This window comes from Panthera tigris, chromosome A1 (assembly GCF_018350195.1).
Source record: "Panthera tigris isolate Pti1 chromosome A1, P.tigris_Pti1_mat1.1, whole genome shotgun sequence".
Classification (NCBI taxonomy): Eukaryota; Metazoa; Chordata; class Mammalia; order Carnivora; family Felidae; genus Panthera; species Panthera tigris.
This window is the reverse complement of record NC_056660.1, coordinates 95,243,897-95,249,831: the sequence shown is the minus strand read 5'-3', so window position 1 is coordinate 95,249,831 and position 5,935 is coordinate 95,243,897. Positions and strand designations below refer to the sequence as shown.

The following is a 5,935-nucleotide window of genomic DNA, read 5'->3' as shown; positions in this document are numbered from 1 at the left end:
CTTCGTAACTCTTGCTGACTTGAAGGCATGATCGAATAGTACATTTCTGATTAATCCAGGACCCAGTCCACATAGGCACATGTGCAGAGTTCTGATAAGGTGAAGAAAGATGTGTTTCCATGTCAACAATTTAAAGGTTGGAACTATTTTGAGTTGTTAATATAAACTTTGATATTAGCTCATTGACTTTGATGGCTTTGCAAAGAATAAACTCTAACGCAATTACAATGACTGCTGAAATGTACGAAATCTCTAGAGAAGCTGGAAAAATGTGTATGCCTGACAGGTTTGTCAATCACCTCTGGTCCTGATTATGTGACATTACCATGTGATTTTTCTTAACTGGAAAAATGACATTATAGTATCTCCTAACAGCCTAACACTAAAATACTGTATCACTCTTTATAGTTTCCTCCTCTGTCTTTATAGAACACCCTTAAATAAATAAATAAATAAATAAATAAATAAATAAATAAAGCCAGAGACTCTATCCTGAGGCATCATACTATCTCATCAGCTTATTAATACTTCAAAAACTACAACATCATTATCCTAACTACAGGCGGTAATATCACTGGCAGTAATTGGAGAGTCGTGATGACTCTGGTCCCTGGGTATTAACCCAATCAGCTTTTCTATTTTCTGTCTCTGGGATTCTTTTACTCAGAGACAAAATTATGTTTATGTTACATCAGAACTCCTATAATCTCAATAAAAAGAACAAAAACAAAACCAAAATAAAAAGAGACTGCTAATCAATGATTATTAAAATCCCAGTGTCATTCTTCAGGGCCTAGAAAGCTCCAAGAATGTAAAGGGGAAGAGAAGCCAAAAGACAAGGGATCCAAGTCGTGACCAAGAACAGGGCCAGAGTCAAGTCAGTCCGGATTTCACTGTGAGGGAATGTGGAGGCAAATATTGACGAGATGCCATAAATAATGCTGAAAAAATTTAAATTATCCGTTTTCCAAATCCTGATCATTCCCAAATTCTAATTTCAATCTTGCTAAAAATAATGAGGAACACACTGCACTGGTTAATGTCTGGAATTCACAAATGGTGGCCAGAAGAACGTGCCCCTCCAATTTCTGCCGGGGTAGCTCCAGGAGCTACCCTCTGAGAATCCCACCGGTTTCTGTGCTCCAGGGAACATTGCTGCCTCCAGGGAACAAATGACCCTAGTAGAGAGATCAAGGCAACCCGGTGCCTGTGTGACACAGGACTCCCCTTTGCTGATAGCCTTGACAGACTTCCCTCAGAACTGTACAGTGGTCTAAGACATCTGACCCCAACCTTGCCTTCTTCTCTTTCTCCTTCAGTCAAGACCAGACCTCCAACACAGTCTGACAGTTTCCCTGGCCTTTCCTGAATCGATCCTCCTTCTCCCTGAAAATCATTCCTCCCAACAAATTTCTTGCCCCTTTAATCCATCTTGGCCTTTGCTTCCATGAGGATCCACACTCACACATCCCCTAAGGGTATTGTGTATTCCCAGTGAAGATGTCAGGGTAAGGGATTAATATTTGTCAAACATCTACTATACACTAGGTATTTTACAAATATTATCTGATTTTACCATATGTTTTCACTCTTATGTGGATCCTGAGAAACTAAACAAAAGACCATAGGGGAGGGGAAGGAAAATTAAAAAAGTAAGAGAGGGAGGGAGCCAAACCATAAGAGACTCTTCAAAACAGAATAAACTGAGGGTTGATGGGGGGTGGGAGGGAGGGGAAAGTGGGTGATGGGCATTGAGGAGGGCACCTGTTGGGATGAACACTGGGTGTTGTATGGAAACCAATTTGACAAAAATTTCATATTAAAAAAACAATAAAGTTAAATAAGTAATATGAAAAAAAATAAATATTATCTGATTTAATTCCAACGTCAATTCTGTTAGAGAGTAGCATTCTACATTTAATAGTTAAGAAAGCTATACTCGGAGAGTTGAAGATTCAGACTGAACCAGAGGAAAGCACCATTTTTCAGTCAAAAAGGATTAGATGTTGGCAGTTTCATGTGATTAAACCTATATAATTTGCCGAGATCACACAACCACCAAGTGTACAAACTCAAATTTCAGCCATTTCTGTCCTATTCCAAAACTCATGTTCTTTCCACTGTATGACAGGGCTGCAGAGTATTCGGTGAAGAGCAATATGCATAAATCTCCCCCTCCCCCCAGAGTTTATTCAAAGTCTTATTTGATATAAGATATAGCAAAAGTATCATAAAATATCAAATATACTAGGGGCATTGTGATCATTTCCAAGAATATTCTAGTTCTAGATATTTCCTCAATGTTCGCAATAATGTGAGGGTTACAATACAACATGAATAATATGTATGTGTAGAGTAAACCTTGATTTGAGAGCATAATTGTTTCCAGAAACATGCTTATAATCCCAAGCACTTGTATATCAAAGTAAATTTCAAGAACCATTGGCTCAGTTGTGATCATGTGACATTCGGCATCAGGTACTACTCATATTGCGAGACGTGGCTTGTTTATCAAGTTAAAATTTATTAGAAATGTTTGCTTATCGGGGCACCTGAGTGGCTCAGTTGGTTAAGCATCCAACAATGGATCAGGACATGACCTCACAGTGCGTGGGGTGGAGCCCTGCATCGGGCTCTGTGCTGACAGCTCAGAGCCTGGAGCCTGCTTCAGAATCTGTGTCTCTGTCTCTCTCTGCCCCTCCCCTACTCAAACTCTGTCTCTCTTTCAAAAATAAATAAACTAAAAACCTAAAAAAAAAAAAATGTTTGCTTATCTTGTGAAACACTTGCAGAACAAGTTACTGGCAATCCAAGGTTTTATTATATATGCAAAGAAAGTACCTAGAAACCACTGGAGGTAGGAAATAGGTAATTTTTGTTTATGTTTTTGTTCATCTAGAGTTGTTTTCCACAACAGGCATGCATTACTTGTGTAACAAAAAAGTTACTAGATTAAAACTTAAAACTGTATTGCTAGCACATCATCCTTCAAATGCATCCACGATCACAGTGCCATTCGTCATACGCTCTAGGCATATGGTTGACGACTGGTCAACAGGAAAGACCATGCTTCCTTGGAAAATCCTCTCTGCTCTGTCCCCAACTTGTTCTGCCCATGGACCTTTGTGGCTGCATATCTCGGGGTTTGTTCTGAAGACCTTGTCTTCGGCCTAGCAGTGAGAGTTTGCCCCAATGACAAGAGGTCAGGAAAAGGGAGGCCACTGTCACATGAAGATCTGAAGGAATTCTAACAGCTTCCTTTGGAGGACAGTAAACCTGGGCTCTCACAGATTCCTCCATGAATTGCCAACTGGACGTACAACGAACATAGTCTACGCATAGCGAAATTCAAAAGATAAAGGCCAAGCTTATGTAACAGCTGTTTGTCACTATGATGTTAAAAATGGACGTTTTGTAATGACAGCCAAGCAACGGAGCCACATGGGGTAAGTATTGACCAAAGTCAAACCCAAACCAGTATTTTAGCTTAGGTAATAAACTATAATATTCAGGAAATGCAGATTTTGTATTATGCTGCAAGCATTAATTTTTTTAATGTTTATTTATTTATTTTGAGAGGGAGAGAGCAGGGGAGAGGGAGAGAGAGAATCCCTGACATGGGCTCAATCCCACAAACTGTGAGACCATGACTTGAGCTCAAATCAAGAGACCATGCCTGGACCACCTAGGCGTCCTTCCATTATTAATAATTTTAGCAAGATATGATAATCTCCCCATCCTGACCTTGAAATCTCATTGAAGGAAATTTTAGATTGTGGATTCTTCTAAAGAGGAAGGAAAGGGTATTTCAACAACTATAACATCATTTGTCACTTTCTCCTATTTCCGTACTGCTCTGTAGATCCCTGCACGATGGCACATTTGATTATAAAGCTTCATGTACTTGTCTGTCATCTGTCACTAGACTTGATGTTGCTTGGTGGCAGAACCTATGACTACACCATGGTACACGTTCAAGTACCATGCCAGTCCTTAACCAAGTGTAGGGTATCTGATCAACATTTGATACACCTATAGCAAATGCGGAAACAAATGGGTGCATTTGTAATAGAACATTACAGCTAATGAAGAATCTTTTCCATACCTTATCATTTAGTCACTATGGGAAATCATGGAGCTAAGCCAAAGGAGCATAACACCTATTAAATCCACTTACGAACCTTACAACATGCTGATGGTAAGCAGTTGATGGTTTCTTACTTGCATTACAGCTTACAGACCCCCGCCTTGATGTTCGAAGAACAAAAACATTATCAACATGTAGGTCAGCTTCTGGAGGCCTCCTACACTTGTTCTCACAATTCTTGGCTTTTCATATTGGATGCCTTAACAAAAGTCATTAATCAAATAGGGTGTTCCCTCTTCGTTTTCTGCCCCAAGACAATATCTGTTGAGTATGGTCCTATGTGGGGCAATTTGCAGATTTTTTTTTCATCTCACCATTTTAATAGCTCTATCAAATAGGGACCATCACAATCTTATTTTATAGGTAAGGCAACTGAGGCCACAGAAATGAGGTGTAATATCCCCACATGGCAGAGCTGACAGGGGTTATCTTCAGGATTTACCCCTAGACAATCTGCCTCCTGAGCTGCTAAGCACATGTGATTACCAGTTTGACTACACTGAAACTTGCCTTTGGCTTTGCCTTGATTCTCAATCCATCTAGAAATAAATATGCAAACAGGTGGTAAAAACAACCACGCTAAATAAATGCAAATAAATGCCATAATGCTGGTAAAAATTTCCCTTCAACTTTTGTTCTTATAGAAGAAGAAAACAATCATACAGTGGGGGGGTTAATTATTAATCTAATTATTCAGGAGCTGACATGCAAAATATGGCTTATCCAGATGCTACTGATTCCCTATTTCTGAAAGACTGTCTCTCTCCTTGAAGTACTTACCTCCAAAAGTGTGTTTCAACTGGTAAGAACAGATACTATACTTGATCTTAGCCAAAAGGCCGAGAAGCGATCCAAAAACGTGTTTAAAAGTAAGGTAAGGCTTGGGGCACCTGGGTGGCTCAGTCAGTTGAACGTCTGACTTCAGCTCAGGTCATGATCTCACAGTCCGTGAGTTTGAGCCCCGCGTTGAGCTCTGTGCTGACAGCTCAGTGTCTGGAGCCTGCTTCAGATTCTGGGTCTCCCCTTCTCTCTCTGCCCCTCCCCTGCTCATAGTCTGTCTCTGTCTCAAAAATAAATAAATAAAAAACATTTAAAAATTAAAAAAAAAAAAGTAAGGTAAGGCTTAGATGGCTAGTGGCATGTTTTCTACTTGGGTACAAGGTGGAGAAAAATAGTCCTTTTAGAGGTAAATTATGAAAAGTTCCACATCATTAAGGTAAAGCCAACTGCTGCAATAAAGAAACCCTGGCTTAACACCAAACAAATCTGGGTCTTGCTCAGAAATACCAATTACTGGAAAAGAAAGTTCAGGGTAGAAAGAGTGAAAGTCTTCCTTACACACAATCATCCAGGGGCCCAAAGATGGTTGTGTCATCTTGAACATATGGCTTCCAAAGCTATCCATGGCACGGAATCCCAGTCCACGGACAAGGGAAGGAATACAGGCACACCAGTTTCTTACCCCTCCTTTGTCTCTCAACAGATTGACATCATTGTCACTCACATTCTCCTGCCAAGATGTGGGTGAATGGCCCCACCTTTCTGAAAGAGCCGGGAAGGTCTATCCCTGCGCTGTCCCTTTCTGGCAATTGCTCCACCTTGTGGAAGGGGAGCAAACATCTTTGATTTATGCCCAGGATTCTCTACCAGACCATACAACCAGTCGCTAGACATTTTTGGCCTTTCTCTCCCTCTGTCAATTGTGGATATTGAACTAGATGATCTGTAGTCTCTCCCAGGTCATGAAAAGGTATAGGACTCAAAGCTTTATTTCATAAACATTTTTAT

The 5,935-nt window shown here is 40.2% G+C and overlaps 1 pseudogene; it reads right to left on the bottom strand.

Moving 5' to 3' along the window:
• Nucleotides 1-4,914: 4,914 nt before the first annotated feature.
• LOC122232431 lies at nt 4,915-4,998 on the bottom strand (annotated as a pseudogene).
• Nucleotides 4,999-5,935: the final 937 nt, after the last annotated feature.